Raw genomic sequence first — 19,116 nt, forward strand, 5'->3', positions numbered from 1 at the left:
TGCCCGATTTTCTAGGCCGTTTGGTTCTTTTAAGTTGGATTTGCCTTTTTGTAGAAATGAAAGGCTTTTGGGTTGTTTGCGCCTAAGTCTTCATGTTACCTTTTTGTTTCCAAGAAAATCATGTTTTTGCACCCTTGCATTAGTATTTATTTGGCAAGGCATACGACGTGTAGTCGAGCCTCACTTGTGCATTCCGTTTGCTCGATTTGGATGTGAAACCTTCAATTGGTTTATTTTGATTATTTTAGGGTTTCTTGGCGATTAAGGCCAATCTGAAGTAAAAACTTTTGAAGTTGAATCGGTGAGTGTACCACTCCCCTCCATTGCTGTTTAATTTGATTTCTGCTCTGCAATCTGTTTAATTTGTTTGAGACGAGAGTGTACTTTATCACACTCGTTCTCTTGTTTGTTCATATGCCAATTTACCATGCAAAATTTGAATCTGTTATCTGTGTCTGCATCTGTTCGGATTTCTATGACCTATGAGCTCAATCCTGTGGCTAAGTTATTCGAGTCGGGCCGGCAAGGGCCTGGACGATTAGATAACGAAGCACGGTAGTCTGTTCGGGGATTTTGGGTATTGAGACCCTTGATTCCGGGTATACTCGAGTATTACCATTTCTGTTCGTTTGCGGTGAGCGGGCCCGGTAAAGGGTTGTTTGGTGAACGGGATTCGGTGTAAAGAGGGGTCTACGGACGTTGGTTCTATATACGTTGGCGGAGTATCAGCTTCGATCAAGCTTCGGTGACGCAAATGGGAATTTGGCTCCTGAGAGCCACCTGTATCCTTCCTATGTGAATCATTAGTTACTGTACTTTACATCTAGCATGGGTATCTGATTTGTTAAATGTGAAATGCCATGATTTTTCTGCTATATGTCTGGTACCTCATTGAGCGCAAGCTCACCCCTTTCTGTTCCTTTTGTTTTCCTTACAGGAACCTCTTTTGGAAATCATGATTTTGAAAAGCGAGTTGAGCTAGTTAGATAATCTTTTGTTCTTTTGTATAGCTCCTCGAGGGGAAGCAAACTCTAAATGTACTTCGTTTCACTGGTTCCATCTGAATTGTAAACCTAGCGACATGTATATATGAAAATATTTTTTTTTTCCATGTGATTTTGGTAAGTTACTGTTAAGCTTGGCGGTTTTCAATCATTCAATTCTTTTGGGTCCTATCTCGTGTAATATCGGATTTGTGTGATTCGACTCCGTAGTCCTGGCGAGAGCTGGGCAGGCGGTCCGCCGAACCCTTTGGTTCGCCTTAGGGTAAGATGGGGCTGTCACAGGTAGTATCAGAGCCTGCTTCGCGTGGTCTCTGCGCGGAGTGAGCCTGGATTAAGTGGTAAATAGGTATGAAGGATTAAGTGCTCGTTCGAGCCTAAGCTCTGAATTGTGAATGTTATAGGCTTTAAATTTTCTTGTGGTATGTGAGGACCATAGATAGGTACGTCTGGTAGGAATTTCGATTTTTGATGATTTACTCTTGGGACTGGCCAGCTCGAGAGGTGAATTGTCTTATTTCGGATTCTTGTGCCTGAGTACTCCAGAGTTGAGGCGGTGTTACGTAGGTGAGAGTTGCATTTTGGGAACATGAATAAGCTTTGTTCGACTGGAATAAGTACAAGAGGTTAATGGATATTTCATTTGGATAATAGGTGATGTGAGAGACCGGACGGGGTTATTTTAGCAAGGTTTGGGACGATATATCCCTTTTCTTTTGATTCGCTCGTATGTTGTTACCACATGCCGTCGGTTGTACAATTGTGTATATGAATAATTGCCTAATTTGATACGTATTTGTATATTTGATCATTTGTTTCCTTGATATGTGGAATGTTATGTGCATATATGTTTATTTGTGTAATTGGTGGTCTCAATTTTAGATACTTTAGTCAATTTCCTATTGCTATGTTTATTTACTAAAATATCTTTGGGGGGGAAAAAAAAGAGAGAAAAATATATATATATATATATATATGTAAGAAAGACGGAAACACGGATGTGGTCGTGGCCGTGGAACTAAGCGAGGCCAAGAATCAAGAGAATAAAGGGAAACAATAGCTGGACAAGGACCGAGAATGCCACTTGTACTTAGGAATGTATTATGATCCATTGTTTTGCCGACAGGCTAGCCTTCGAGTTCCAGCAACTCCGTAAGATGACACACTGGGTTGATCCGTATCAAGAAATTTCGGTTCTCCGAGACGAAATAGAGGTTCAAAGGAGACTAACCGAGTACTGGGAAGGGCGATGGAAGCAAGAGTATTCGGAGAAACTTGAGCTTTTACACCAAAACATGGAGCTAAAGAGGAAATACGAAGAGATTTCCAAGGAGACAGTAGAAATGGCACAAAGCAATACTTTTATGGGGATTCCAGAGGAAGTTCAAAAGATAGGAATTGCAAGGCCACAACTGAAGATCTTCCATGCAAAGAAAAAGGGTAAAGCTGGAAGGCCATTTGCTAAGAGGGGCCGTGGATCGGGTGGTGTGACAAATTGTAGTTATTGTAGAAAATCCAATCATATTGAAGTAGATTGTTGGTTAAAGGGGAGAAGATGTCTGTGTTGTGGGAGCGCCGAGCATCTGATTGCTAATTGCCCGGGTTTAGTGCCCGAAAAGAAGGGAACCCAGCAGCCAACCAAGACCGACCCTGGACCGTCAAGTGGAGAAGGGACTGGGATGAAGAACCTCGTTTCTTCTGACTCTGACGACGAAGAAGGTACAGGCCATTAGTTACTTTAAATTTGGAAGGTAAAATTTCGAGGGCGAAATTTACTTAAGGGGGAGAGAGTGTGAGAACCCGTAATTTGCATTTTCTTGGTTTTCGTATATTTTCATGGCTTGTTTTCTGCACTTTCTGTATCCGGAAATTTTCTAGATAATTTTTATGAGTAAATATAGTTTTTAGATGATTTTTTCTAGTATCGAATAGATTTTGAGAAATTAAGAGCGTATACCGGACGTGGGACCCACTAGTGCGAAAAGTTCGGAAAATTTCGGCCAACTAGATTAAGTTTTGGATACTGGAATTATTTTATCAAGTGTTAAGATATTTGTATTGGAGAGACAAAAAGATTCCTCTTTTCTTTTTCTTTTACTTACTTTTTTCAATAAAAGAAATAAAACATATTTTTCCCCAATTTTCTCTTTTTTTGGCAAAAACTTATGCTAAAAGTCTTATAATAATATAAATAAATAAATAAATAGCTAAGAGAGCCCAAAATGAATACAAAATACAACTAAAAATAAAATAAAATAAAATAATAGATAACAATAATGCTAAAAGTCTAAGAACCAAAAATCATGGAATTTAACAAAATTAGGATAAAAAATATCTTTTAAAAATTTGGTGTCTACAGTTTGCCCCTCTTTGTCTGAGTTTTGGAAAAACTTGAGACAAAGAAGTAGACACCAAATACTTACCTGTGTTATTCGACCACAAAATGGTTCCGACGGACCGGAATTTAAGACGGGACTGACCCGAACATGAATTTAAAACGGGAATGACCCGAACAGGAATTTAAAACGGGATTGACCCGAACAGGAAATTTAAAGGGGACTGACCCCAACAAGAAATTTAAAATGGGAATGACTCGAACAGGAAATTTAATCATGGGACGACCCGAACAAAATTTAAAATGGAATGCACACTAGTGGGACTGACCCATGTTTAGCGGCAATGATAATGAAACGCGCGCTAGTGGGACTGACCCATGTTTAGCGGCAAAGAAAACAAAATGCACACTAGTGAGACTAACCCATGTTTAGTGGTAATGAAAACAAAATGCACACTAGTGGGACTAACCCATGTTTAGTGGCCATGAAACATGAAATGCACGTTAGTGGGACTGACCCATGTTTAACGGCAATGAAAATGAAACGCGCGCTAGTGGGACAAACCCATGTTTAGCGGCAAAGAAAACAAAATGCACACTAGTGGGACTAACCCATGTTTAGTGGCAATGAGACGTGAAATGCACGTTAGTGGGACTGACCCATGTTTAACGGCGATGAAAATGAAACGCGCTAGTGGGACTGACCCATGTTTAGCGGCAAAGAAAATAAAATGCACACTAGTGGGACTAACCCATGTTTAGTGGCAATGAGACGTGAAATGCACGTTAGTGGGACTGACCCATGTTTAACGGCGATGAAAATGAAACGCGCGCTAGTGGGACTGACCATGTTTAGCGGCAAAGAAAACGAAATGCACACTAGTAGGACTAACCCATGTTTAGTGGCAATGAAACACGAAATGCACGTTAGTGGGACTGACCCATGTTTAACGGCAATGAAAATGAAACGCGTGCTAGTGGGACTGACCCATGTTTAGCGGCAAAGAAAACAAAATGCACACTGGTGGGACTGACCCATGTTCAGTGGCAGTGAGACGTGAAATGCACGTTAATGGGACTGACCCATGTTTAACGGCGATGAAAATGAAACGCGCGCTAGTGGGACTGACCCATGTTTAGCAGCAAAGAAAACAAAATGCACACTGGTGGGACTGACCCATGTTCAGTGGCAGTGCAAATGAAATGTTGGTTTGTATGAAGAAACTGTATAAGACTTACTAGAAAATTTATCCAAAGATTTGCCCCAGTGTGTTGTGTTGTTATTTTTATTTGAAATTTTCCTGCAAAAGAGAAATATAAAGAAATCGCCACCATCATTGTGTCCGCTCGCCTTCGGAAATCGTGTAAACATGAGTTTTTGTGCGACCTTCGTCAACTTTTTGCTGCGGCATCTGACTTGGTTGGATTTGTCGCTTCCAAACGTCTCTGCTTTCCCCAGACTGACCGGGTATGCATTTTGCCATATTGTGAAGCCTGCGTAACTGGCTTTGCTGAACCTTAACCCTTTTTCAAGAGATGACTGAATCCAAGTATGCTTCGAATAAACCACGGGGATTGTTATTCACCAAAATTCAATAACCAAAAATGATGTATGCAGGGTAACTTCACATGTCATGCAGGAATGAATATGCAAAAGAATGTAAAACACGACCAACTATGCTTAATCCTACAAAATGCCATGAATACAAGCAATTGAGGTGAGTTTCATAAGAATGTATTCGCAAAAGGATATTTTTACAAAGTGACGCAGTTTTGGCCAACAGATGTCATATTCGAATCCCTGGACATCTTTGCTCTGGAATTCAACATTGACGGAAGTATTACAAAACGAAGGGAAATCCAAATGAACCAAGTCACCAGCTATTCCTCCTCGTGCGGGCTCATTGCAGAAAACTACCTTGGCACCCTTTCGGGTTTTCCCCAAGGTTGCCCCCACCCCTTTTGTTTTGTTTTGCTTTTCTCTTTCTTTTTTTTTTTTTTCAAAGGTGCCCTTGCAGTTTTTTTTTTTTTTTTTTTTTTAACCTAAGGAACAATAGAAAAACTTGACCATGATCGACTCAGGAATGTGACTTGAAGATTGCTGGCATCAGTAAAATGCGCTTCCCTTATAATTTTAGGCGAAGGCATTATGGACATCACTTGCCAGTTGATTAGCGAATTTCGTAATAGAAATACAGCAAGTGACGAAAGCCAGGACTTTTGGGCTTTTGTAATGAGGTCAGGTGGGGTGTTTTCAAGAAAAGTTGAGGTTTGAAAGCAAATTTTTTGATGAGAGGTGTGAAATAACCTGGGATTGCATCATTTTGAGACCATCTCCACTTTTTGAACGAAACTGAGGAGAATTTGCCCCAGTTTGATTGAATTCTTCTCTTTTTGCATTTTCTTTGCATTTCCTTTATAAGGCTTGGTGCAACCCAATGAGTACAAACAATTTCACAATGATGCACAAAGATATATCAAATTTAAGCACAATAAAGAAAACTTAATTAAAGAGAAAAGATAAGAAATGCAAACCAAATATCAATCCAATAGCCTCTTCAATAGATGGCGATGCTAACCAAGATGTACAAGTGAAGGCTCACTCCTTCCTCACCCCAAACACACTTTGGTTGAGCCAAGGAGTTTTACAACTATTCTAGTTAACCCTCAACAACCTACACTTGAAAGATCACTCACCCAATTAAGAACTATTTTAAACAAATGAGGCAACCTTCACCAAGGTTTTACCACTTCAAGTGATAGGTTCACCTTCACCAAGGTTTTACTCCTCCTAGAGAGTAACCTTCACTTGAGCAACCTCACAACCCAACTTCCCCAACCCCTTATACAACCAACAAAGAATCTTTCTACTCAAAAATCTCACTTGTAAGCTTGTATTTTGTGTTGGCAAAAGTCTTGTGTCTTCTTGTGCTTTGGGGTGTTTATAGAAGGTGAGAAATGGCTCCAAAAGGCTCTCCAACGGTCAAATATTAAATGCTGTCAAAACTAGCCGTTGGCCTGTCGGACGTCCGAACCCTGCGTCCAAACCACCTGTCGGACGTCCGAACCCTGCGTCCGAACATCGTCCAGAGAGTTATCAAATCTTCGTGGAATTTTTAGGACGTCCGACACGATCGATGTGCGTCCGAAGAGTGTGTCCGATCCATCCAGACGTCCGATGCTTCCTCACGAGCGTCCGACAGAATATCCTTCCTGATGTTCTTCATCCTTTCGGACGTCCGATAGCTTCCTTTCGGACGTCCCACATGAGTGCCCTGTTTTTGCTTCTTCTTTTGTGCCACAAGAATCTGTTCTAACAAATTGCTCACATAAAAACATTAGCCCAAATCTACATTTTGGTTTGTTAATCATCAAAACCAAGGATTGATCGACCAAGGTCAACAATCTCCCCCTTTTTGATGATGACAAACAAAATGAAGATTTCTTTGATCAAATAAGTTCAAATAAAACTCCCCCTTAGAAAATGCCAACATACAAAGAAATTTCAATAAATCCTACTCCCCCTTTTGACATCAATCAAAAAGCAAACTCCCCATTTATTTTCCAAATCAAGACCATATAGAATGACAAAACATTCATGATACCAATTGTAATTTTTTATAGGGTTCTTGGGAGTTAGTACAACATGATCTAGCAATCCACATGGATTTCATACCTTTTCTCATATTTTTCTTTACATAGCAATCATTTTGCATATGTCCAAATTGACAACAAAAGTGACACATGATAGAAGTATTTTACACATAAGTGGATTTAATGCAACTAATTTTCTTACTTCTTATCATAGCAAACTTATTTGTGCCTTGAAAAGATTTGCTTTCTTTTGTTTGAGAAAACTTTTGTTTTTCATTTTGGAGAAACTCGTTCAAATCATTAATTCTTTTCTTTAACAAATTTTGTTCCTCCAACATTTTTTCATAAAACTTTGTTTTCTCTTCCAACTTCCTTTTCAAATTATTTTTGCAATCAAAAACATTTTTTTGATTTTTTAAATCATCATTTTCCATTCTCAAACATTTGTTTTCCTGAAAAAGTTTGGAGTTTTCTTCCAACAAATCATTTATTTTTGTTTTCAAATCTTTATTTTTAGCATAAGATTTTCTCAAACTTTTATGCATTTTAATCATAAGAATTTTCACATCATCATCTCCATTATCTTCATCACAAGAAGAGTGATAAGAATTTACCTCATCTTCTCCAAAGGCCATTAGTGCCATTTGTGCCAACTCTTCTTTTTCTCTTTTTGAATTGCATTCATCCCATGTAATTTTGCAATCTCCTCTTGAACTTCTCTTGTTGAAGATCTTCTTGAAACTTTTGATGTGAGGAGTTATATCATTGTCCACTTCCATGTTATCATTACCCATGAAGGATGGGTTATCCCCCACTTGAGATGCTTTAAAAGCTATGCCTCTCTTATACATTCTTGTATTTTCTTCCTCTTGCACTTTGAAATTCAGCTTTAATTCATAAGAAGTTAGGGAATCCACAAGAGATTCAATGGACATAGAATTTAAATCCTTTGCCTCTTCTATAGCATTTATTTTGTTTTCCCATTCTTTTGGCAAGGCATTCAAAATCTTTCTATTTTTCTCTCCCAAAGAATATTCTTTTCCAAGCAATTTAAGATCTTGAATAATGTCACAAAATCTACTACACATCTTATCAACATTTTCAAGAGGATGCATTTTGAAAAATTCATATTGAGAAACAAGCAAAGATTTCTTTTGTTCTTTAATATCTTGGTTACCTTCATGAAATACACACAATTTATCCCAAATATCTTTAGCTGATTTACAACCTTTAATCCTACTAGATTCATTTACATCTAATGCATTGTACAATATACACATGGCCTTGGCATTCAAAGAAAGGTATCTCTTGTCTTTTTCATTCAATTCTTGTCTAGTCTTTAACCTACTCAGATTAGTGGTAGAGTCAATTATTCTGGCTTCATAAGGACCATCTTCTACCACATACCATAATTCAATATAAACGGATTGTAAGAAAATCATCATTCTTTGTTTCCACATGCTAAAATGAGAACCATTAAACATAGGTGGTCTATCAATAGATTGCCCTTCTAAAAAAGAAACTTTTATGGTTGCCATGATCTTTACTCTAAGCGGTTAAGCTTGATCAAAAGAGACCAAGCTCTGATACCAATTGTAAGGCTTGGTGCAACCCAATGAGTACAAACAATTTCACAATGATGCACAAAGATATATCAAATTTAAGCACAATAAAGAAAACTTAATTAAAGAGAAAAGATAAGAAATGCAAACCAAATATCAATCCAATAGCCTCTTCAATAGATGGCGATGCTAACCAAGATGTACAAGTGAAGGCTCACTCCTTCCTCACCCCAAACACACTTTGGTTGAGCCAAGGAGTTTTACAACTATTCTAGTTAACCCTCAACAACCTACACTTGAAAGATCACTCACCCAATTAAGAACTATTTTAAACAAATGAGGCAACCTTGCTTTTGCATTTTTCTAAAAACTAAATTTACCCCAGTATGGGGGTTTTCTTTTTCCTTCTTTTCCCTCTTTCAAAATAAATTTGCTCCAGTGTGGGGATTTTCTTTCTTTTCCTTTTTTGATCATCTCTCTTTCAAAATAAATTTTCCCCAGTGTGGGGGTTTTCTTTCTTCTTTTCCTCTTGCTCATCTCTTCTCAAAATAAAAATTTGCCCCAGTATGGGGTTTGCAATGCTCAGGGGCTGCCAAACGAAAATTATTGTTCTGATAGCTCAAAGGGGATGACGAGGGATGAAATCTTTTGATTGGAAAGGAAGATGGCCTGACTTTTGTTTCACCCCTTGCATGATTTCCAAAAGAAATTTGCATAATCAAAAATAAAAACTTCTTATGTGAGAACCCGTATTGCCCTAATATTTTCCTAGGGTTTTTCCCCTTTAATTGCATGTTTTCTGCATTTTCTGGCTTAGAAAAATTTCTTGGTGGAATTTTATGAGCAATTATAGTTTTTAGATGTTTTTTCTAGCATTGGTGAATTTTTAGAAAATTAAGATTATCTATTGGATGTGGGACCCACTAGTGCGAAAAGTTCGAAAAAATTCGGCCAATAAGGTCAAGTTTCGGATACTGTGAAAAATTTATCGGGTGTTAAGAGATAAGTAGAGAGTGAGATTTGATTGATGAGAGAGAGAAAAGAAAGGATAGGAATGCATTTATGATAGTGACAAGTGTCACAAGATCATTGGAGTTGACTTAAGAAATACTATTCACATTTTTGACTTTTTTGACCAAAGGATTATATATCTCAAAAAAAATCACAAAATTCACCATTTTTCTTCTCATTGTGGCCGAACCTCTCACTTGCAAGAAGGAAGAAAATTCTTCAACATTTCAAGCTTCCAACTTGTCCAAATCCACCAAATCAAGTGTTTAACTTAGTTTTTACTCCATACAATCTTTCCTTCTAGTGATAGTAAGGGTATTAGTGAAGTTTGTTTGAAGCTCTAAGGTGGCCAACACCTCTCTACATCTCTTGATACTTGGTAAGTGATGCTTGAACCTCTACTACACCTAATGATGGTTATAGTATGCTTAGAAGTGGCTTGAGTGTTGGAATATATGATTTATTTCTTGGTTTGGCTTGATTTAGTGAAGTTTTCCATTTTATGATGAATTTTCTGGTTTCATATGATCTTGATGGTGTGGTTGTTTTTGATGGTTGGTAATAAGGGGCTTTAGCTCTAGTAGGTGCATGTGATAGGAAATTGCAATCAATTTTGAATTTGGAAGAATTTCTGGAAAATTAGGGTTCTTGGTTGAACATTCTGTCCGAAATTTTAGGTCATAGCTAGCGGCCGAATTGGACTTTCCTCAAAACATGAAAGTTGTAGGTATTGATGAGTTTGAAGTGCCTGCAAAATTTCAGGGCATTTGGAGTAGTGTAGAGTGAGTTATGCCGTTTTTACTGTTGCTGTTCTGGGTGAACAGAATGTGCGGAACTGCGATAGTAATTGCCTATTTTGACTGGATTTGGTTTGGATTTTGAAGTTGGTGTCTTCTGATGAAATGTTACTGGATGTCTTAGCTATCATATGCCTTTGGAATTTCGGCATTTGGACTTGTATAGACTGAGTTATAGTAATTACAGTTTTGTGTGTTTTGCAAACCTGTTTTGGTAATTCTGGTTTAGTATTTGGCACATTTGACCTAGTTGTGCTAGGATTTGGACTGAGAGGCCTTCTACATTGATGTAGACCTGTCTTTTAGCTTCGAGATGGTGGGTCTTACGCCCTCATCCGATAAGCGTAACGCATTTTGTGCCATTACCGCATACGGAGGCCAAACCTGTTTTTGTTGATTGATCAAATGAGTTATATTTTCTGATTTTCTGGTTTGCTATTATGCTTATTTATGCATATGAGACCCTATTGGGGTTGTGTTCAGCATTGTTTTATGACTCGTCGTCGAGTCTCTCTTAGGGCTTGCTTTCATTTTGGTTGTTTCCTAGCTAACTTTTGTACTTGTACCACTTTGAGCCCTGTACGGCTTTTGGGAAATGAGATGACCTTTGGTGTGAAATGTTGGGGCTGATTTGAGGAAATAATGAAGCCTTAATGGCTGGAAAAGTAAGAAATTTAGGGGAAGTGCTGCCCGATTTTCTAGGCTGTTTGGTTCTTTAAGTTGGATTTGCCTTTTGATGGAAATGAAGGGCTTTTGGGTTGTTGACCCTAGGTCTTCATGTTATCTTTTTGTTTCCAAGAAAATCATGTTCTTGCACCCTTGCATTAGTATTTATTTGGCAAGGCATACGACGTGTAGTCGAGCCTCACTTGTGCATTCCGTTTGCTCGATTTGGATATGAAACCTTCAATTGGTTTATTTTGATTATTTTAGGGTTTCTTGGCGATTAAGGCCAATCTGAAGTAAAAACTTTTGAAGTTGAGCCGGTGAGTGTACCACTCCCCTCCATTGCTGTTTAACTTGATTTCTGCTCTGCAATCTGTTTATTTGTTCGAGACGAGGGTGTACTTTATCACACTCGTTCTCTAGTCTGTTCATATGCCAATTTACTATGCAAAATTTGAATCTGTTATCTGTGTCTGCATCTGTTCGGATTTCTATGACCTATGAGCTCAATCCTGTGGCTAAGTTATTCGAGTCGGGCCGGCAAGGGCCTGGACGATTAGATAACGAACCACGGTAGTCTGTTCGGAGATTTTGGGTATTGAGACCCTTGATTCCGGGTATACTCGAGTATTACCATTTTGTTCGTTTGAGGTGAGCGGGCCTGGTAAAGGGGTGTTTGGTGGACAGAATTCGGTGATAAGAGGGGTCTACGGACGCATTGGTTCTATATACGTTGACGGAGAGTCAACCGGTTTGGATCAAGTATTGCGCTGGAAATTTGGCTCCTGAGAGCCACCCGTATCCTTCTGATTTGAATCATTGGTTCCTTTGCTTTACATCTGACATGTGTATCTGATTTGTTAAATGTGAAATGCCATGATTTTAATGCTATCTGTTTGGTACCTCATTGAGCGCAAGCTCACCCCTTTCCGTTCCTTTTGTTTTCCTTATAGGAAAATAAACCCTTTTGGTCTGGATTTGACAAATGGCTGCCAAATTGAGCTAGTTGAACATATCTTTTGTATAGCTCATGTATTAAAACCCTAAGTGTACTTTTGGGGCGTTTTCTCTTTTGATTTGGCAAACCGTGTGTATATATTAACTTTTGAAAACTTTTGTATGTCATTTTGATTTGTAAACGCTAAAGTTTAGATGTGAATGTTTGTTGGCTATTTCGGTTGGGTTCTGACGGGTCGGTCACTATTCATGACTGACTTCGGATTTCATTTTTTTAAATTTTGGGTTATTTTACCATTTTGACTCGTTTACGCTCGTTCGTAAGTTCCGGATCGCTATAGACAGTTCTAGTCTGCATCGTGAGTCCTGGCGAGAGTTGGGCAGGCAGTCCGCTCACCCCTTTGGTTCGCCTTAGGGGAAAGTGGGGCTGTTACATCTTACACATGTCTGAGTTGATAGGTTGAGGGAACGTTTGTCCATCCATCTATGCTAGAACAAATGCTCTGTCCGGCAACACCTTTTGCACGACCAATGAGTCTTGCCAATTTGAAGCAAATTTGCCTTTGGTTCCATCTTTTATTGGCAAAACCAAGCCAATGAACACAGGCCCTTTTGTTATGAACTAGGCCATCACCAATTTAGCTCTTTGTCCCCTTCTCCAAGGATCGGTGGCGGACTTTTGTTATGAACATAGGTCATGCGTTTTGGTAGCATTGACCATGGTGCATAGCATTCAGTTGCTTTTCATCAATCAGAATCAATCGTCGATGGCGCTGCTTTAACCAATCAGTTTCGAACTTGGCAGAGAAGGGATTTTCTCAATGAAGGAATTTCTCAAAGAAGAGTTTTCTCAATGAAGGCTTTCTCAATGAAGGCCTTTTCATGAAGGGGTTTCTCAAAGAAGAGATTTTTAATGAAGGGATTTTTCAATGTATGGCTTCGTCAGATTCCAGAACAGTGATATTCAAAGGGTCAAATAATTTCATCTTTGGCCATCTTTAAAAATTCAGGACAATAATCAAATAAACAAATAAGACAGATTGTGCATTTCATGAAACTCCAAATCAAAGCGAAACAAGACAAGAACTCAATTGCAAAAGATGCTTTCATTAAGCCATTCACACATGTAAGAAGTAGTTTTTTGTGAACTTTAGTAAATAACAACCCCTAGATTTACCGAAATTCCCTCCGAGCGGGAAGATACTCGTCCATCCAAATTGTGCAAAGCTCCTTCAGGATTTTCAAATTTCGTCATTGGAGGTGGATGCCTCAAAGGTGTCTTTGTGTTTGGGAAAGGGGTTTGTACCTATACTCGGTCCTTGTTCACCTTTTCCCCTTAGCACTATTTCCCCAGCCTCGATCATGTCTTGGATTTTGTGCCTAAGTACTTTGCAATCTGCGGTTGAGTGGCCAGGTGCTTCCGATTGATAAGCGCAAGTGTACTGTGGGTTGTATCTGCCAGGGACGCCATGAGGGTAAGTCGGAGGGGGAATTACGCCGATTTTACCAGCGACTTTTAATTGTTCATACAACTGATCCAACGGCCTGCCTAGATTGGTGAATGTTCGGGTACGGCTTTGGCTGTAGGTTTGGGTGGGTTGAGGATAGTTATATGTGGGTCTATTTGGTGGAGGAAATTGTTGATTGTAGGGAGGTCAGGGTCGAACTTGTTGGAAATTAGGTTGAGATATTTGAAAAGGGGCTATGGGCGAGTTGGTGTAATTAGGGCGAGGTCGAGGATGGCTGATATTGGTGTTGTAGACTGGGTGAGGATTTGGATAGTGAGGGTAAGGGTTTGAGTAGGTAGGGTATCGTCGAGGTCTGGGCCTTGGGATAGGGTTTTGATCCCAGACGAAAGCGATTTCCCCCTCTTTCTTCTGGAGTTGTTGCTTCTTCCCACCATTACTTTGGCCTTGCAAAGCTTCCACTTGAGTTTTCAGAGCAGACACATTAACAATCATTCCAGCCTTCACAAAATCATCATATTCTTCAAGCTTATTGACAATAGCAGCAAATGAGCATCCAGTCATGCGAAAGATTTCCTCAAAGTACGGGGGATCGTGTGCTTTAATAAAGGTGCGAATGATTTCATCTTCAGTCATTGGCGGCTCAACCTTTGCAGCTATTTTCCTCCATCTTTTAGCATAAGTCTTGTGATCCTCAGAGGGTTTTCTTTTTGTTCCTTCCAACGTGGTTCGTGTCGGAGCCCGCTCGCAGTTATACTCGTACTGCCTCACAAAAGCATTGGACAAGTCAATCCAGGTTTTTACTTCTTCGGGCTTCAGATTGGAGTACCAGTCGAGTGCATCCCCCTTCAGACTTTCCGGGAACAACCTTAGAGGCAGGTTCTCGTCATCTACAGGCTTTCCCAACTTGTTAGCAAATAGTCGGAGGTGTGTCTTGGGATTACCCGTCCCATCGTACTTGTTAAACTTAGGGGTTTTGAACCCCTCAGGCAATTGCACATTTGGAAAGAGACAAAGCTCATCGTAATCCAGGACTCCTTGCTTGTTCAACCCCTGACTCTTTCTCATAAACTTATCAAAACGGTCAAGGCGTTTGAGCAGCTTTATATCAACGGGAGCGGAAGACTCCCCCATTTCTGGCTTGGTTTGAACAGTATGGTCTGGTAGGAATGGCTCAGCAGCAGTATGATAAAAGGTATGTGGCTCAGGTGGTATGTTTGAAGTAGCTTGGGGTTGTGGGCCTTGCATGTGAGTAGGAAAAAATGAAGGATTAGGAGGGTAAGTGTATGGCAAATTTATGATGGGATAGGTGAAAGTTCCTTCCGGTGGAATAGGGAAGGATGGAGTAACGGTGGTTTGAGTCAGAGGGATGACAAATGGCTCTTGTTCAGGCTGCCTGACGGGTACAGGTTCGGGTTGAACTCCGCTGCTGATTAGCTCGTCAATCAACTTCCTTTGGGCCGCCATCTCGGTAGCCATCTCACCAAACTTAGTAAGCATTTCGGTTAGCTGAACCCCCAAACTCGTAGTCTCAGGCTGGGCGGTAGTAGCAGACCTATCTGATGGTTCCGGTTGTGAACTCATGTTTACACGACTCCTCTGGGCTTGACTACGGGATCGTGTTATGATGGGGCTTCGACGAGAAGCTATGTTTAAATATTACCTGAGAATTTTGGAAAGAATTGCCTTTAGATTTAGCCCTCGCTTAGCTATTCCAATAAAAATAAAGAAAAGGAAAAGAAAAAGACAAGAGTTAGTAAATATCCAAAAAATTCGGATGCATGTCCTATGGGGGAACCCTTTTTGTGCCAAGGGTAGGCCTAGAATGATGTAATCCTCTGAGGTAGGCATGATACCATACCTGATGGATCCGATCAACTTATCGGCATTTGATTAGAAAGTAATTTGGAAATTTTGGACCAATTGAACGGCGGGAGCTCTCCAACAAAATGAGGACAACTCCGAATGAATGATTGGTTTTGATTGGCACAAGAATTTATACAAATTAATTTAACTTTGACGAGCTTGTGATTGAAGGAATCTGAAATTTCCTAACACAGATCAAAACCCTAATTCATCCAAATGCAATGGGTGATTTTCTTAAAAACAACTAGGTTTCTTAGTTTGAAATTTGACATTAACACCCTAATCAGTCGACTGGGTTGGATGAAATTGATGATTTATTCAAAAATTGACCGGATCACCTTAAAAAAGGGTAAAATGGTCAAATGCATTGAATGCAATTTGATTATTTATTCAAAATTGAATGGATAACCTTAAAAATGAATTAAACTAATCAAATGAATTAAATGAAATCAATTGACCAAACAGATCGAGTGAAATGATGATTTATTCAAAATCGACCAAATTGCCCTAAAACTAGGCAAATCGGTCAAATGGATCGGACGAAATGGATGATTTATTTAAAATCGATAAGATTGCCCTAAGAACTAATCAAATGAATTGAATGAAATTGATGATCTATTCAGAATCGACTAAATTGCCTTAAAATAGGTAAACTAGTCAAATGAATTCAAAATGACTAAGTTGCCCTAAAATTGAACAAATGGATAAAATGGACTGGATGAAATTGATGAATAAAATGGTCCAATGGATTGAATGGAATTGATAGCCTATTAAAAAAAATCAATCTATCCATTGGTAGTTCCAGAAATTTATTGCGGTGCATTAGTCTATGAGCCTTCAAATAATCAAATTTTGGCCTCAATTCATTTATCGTCTCAACAGTGAGGAAATATTGGTGAATTTGTTCCAATTAATGTTCTTTACGCCAGGGATTTTTACCAATTTTGATAAAGTGGCCAAAAAGTGATTATTAGACGCACATATTTCAAAGACCGCTCTATGAAAATAATCGGATCCTACCTTACCTTGTGCACTACCCCTTTGGATGGTACGAAAATATAAACGTGCAAGTTTCCTTGGATTAAATATCCGAGACACAGGGCGGTTTATTCCTAACACGGGATCCCCTAAATGGCATTCCCTTCTAGGGTTTATGCATGATGCCAGTTTATTAAAGCGATAAAACATACAATTCAAATGATATCATGACCTAAAAGGACCCTTTATACGCCAAGGTAGGCCTAGAATGATATGCAATTACTAATCTATGAATGCAATATACCAAAATCTTTAAACGTACAATAGCCTATCTACAAGGGTAGGTTCTAAAAGAAGGTCATGCCAGACCTCTTATTCCTATGTTTGTGAATGCAATGGGGACACAAAACCAAGAAAAGTTAGTTCAGCCAGATAAATACACATAACACATTGTAGCAACGAAATCAACACAAAGAAATAAAGCAATAAAAGGGAGAAAGGGGTTGGACCCCTCCCCTCGTGAATAGTGTCCCTAATAGGGTAAGGCAGACGCTATCCTAGGTAAAACTATCATGGATGCATGAGGTTGGGGCTTACTAATGCATCTAGACTCGATAGGTTTTAGGTCCCCGAGCCTTCAGACTTAGAAACCAAAGGTCATCAATCCCAAGGCTCTTTGTCGGTGGCTCGAGCGATTCACCAGACATTGCTACGCACACGTCGTGTCACGGCCACATGTCTGAGTGAATCTATCAAAAATCCTCAATTTTTGACTAAAAGCTAAAGGCTATTAACCCAAAGCTTAAAGCGGAGATTGAGTGACCCCTCGGACCATGCTACGCACACGTCGTGTCGCGGTCACATGTCCAAGCGGGTCGCCTAAAACCCTAATAGGGTGGAGTGGCGTGACAAGCCACTAAAAGAAAATAAATAAGGGGTAAAAATTAAAGCGTATGCACGTATGCCAGTGCTCGTTTGGAGGGGGGATCAAGAACCAACGCGAGGCTCTAGGGTATGTCCCCCACCCAAATGCAATGCAAAGTGCGAGATAAAACAAGTACAACATACATCCAAACAACCAATCATTCATACGTGAGTGAGGGAGTAGTTTAATACGCGCGCGAGGCAAAAAGTCCTAAAAAGGAAAAATGCAACCCTAATATCCAAATGCTATGCATAAAAAGGGTAGAAAAAAGGAAAAGAATAGCTAAATCAAATGTTTGGACACACTTAGGAAATCCCCAGTGGAGTCGCCAACTGTCGCGCCCCACTTTTTGAGTATGTGAAAGTAGTGTGTGGGATATGTATGTGAACGTGTGTGAAAATAAAAATAAAAGGCCGTGGGATTGTCAAATGCGACGGTTTGGCTAAACAAAATTTAAAAAGGGTTTTTTGAATGGAAAATGGAGTCGCCACTTGGTATAGAGTTAGGGTGTACCAAGTCACCCAAAAATAAATTTTTTGGAAAGAAAAGCAAACAAACCCTTTTTAAAGAATTTTTTAGGTCTACGTAACCAAAGAATGGGATCGGGGGTCACATTTGATAAGGGAGAAGGCAAAGGCAAAACCTAAGGCACTCCCTTACCCTAGCCAAAGCTAGTTGCGTGACTTAGCCCTTCTTTTCCTAATTCTTCTACCCAAAGTATGTGTTGCATGTTGGATATGACTAATGGATGCGAAAAAAATGCAATCCTAAATCTAAAATGTCTCTTATGAGGATTTTTGGTCCCAATCACATGAGTTGTGATAGCCAAATAAGGGAAAAACTCTCATAGAGATCACGGGTAATGCAAATGAAGACCCAAATATGAATGCAAGTGTGAAAATGTAAGAGGAATGCAAAAATAAAATAAAATAAAAATATCAATGTAAGTGCAAATGTGCAAATGTAAGAAAAGTGCATATGTGCAAATGTAAGAAAAGTGCATGTGTGCCAATTGAGAAAATAAAGGTGTTTGTGTGCAAATGGATGAAAATATGGTATAATAGTAGTAAATGCATCTAAGTACAATTGGGTGCAATTTGTGAGGTAGAAAATAAATAAGTGATAGGGAAAGAAGAGAAATGTGTGAACATGGCATGTGGAGTGAGAGAAAAATATAAGTAGTGAGAAAATGTAGATAAAAAAAATGAAAAAGTGATATGGTAAAATGGAGGTGCATGAACCTAGAGGAGTGCATCAAGTCGGGTACGGGAATGACTTCTAACTTCATGATTTTTAATTTTCCCTTTGATTAGAAGGAAGAACTAGCGTGCTAAGGCTATTTTGTAGCCACACTCGCTCGTTTCCCTTACCGAAAGGGGACTCACAAGCAAATGTACCCTATAACTAGCATAAAGATGCAAAAACCTAAAATGAAGGGGAAAGGATTGGAGGAGCATACCAAATGCTAGAAAAACTAAGAAAAATGTATGAAATGTAGTGAGACATGCAAGTATGTACTAACGAGAGGGGACGGCCTATTGGGTCTAGCATTGGACTAGCCCTTTTCTAACGCTCTCTCACAAGCATTGGACTTGTAAGAGCTCGAAGAGACAACCATGACTAGCATTGGACTAGCCACGGTTACGTGCATTTGCATCCATCGTACACATATAAGTAATATGCATAACTAAAGCAAGTAGACATGTGAGCACGTAATTCACGTAGCACATAACACGTAGGCATGCATATCTAAATGCCAAAACCTAGGAAAACGGTAACACATAGCACGTAAGCATGCAAATCACACAAGCGAAAATAAAGCAAAGAAGCCCTAACTATTACATTGGAGGGGGGGAAGCCTACTACAATCTAAAAAGGGGAAACGGAATAATAAAATAATAACCTAGCTATTACAACTTTGGCATCCAAGTGCCTCCCCAAATGATAAAATTGAATGA

This window comes from Coffea arabica, chromosome 8e (assembly GCF_036785885.1).
Source record: "Coffea arabica cultivar ET-39 chromosome 8e, Coffea Arabica ET-39 HiFi, whole genome shotgun sequence".
In the NCBI taxonomy this organism is placed as follows: Eukaryota; Viridiplantae; Streptophyta; class Magnoliopsida; order Gentianales; family Rubiaceae; genus Coffea; species Coffea arabica.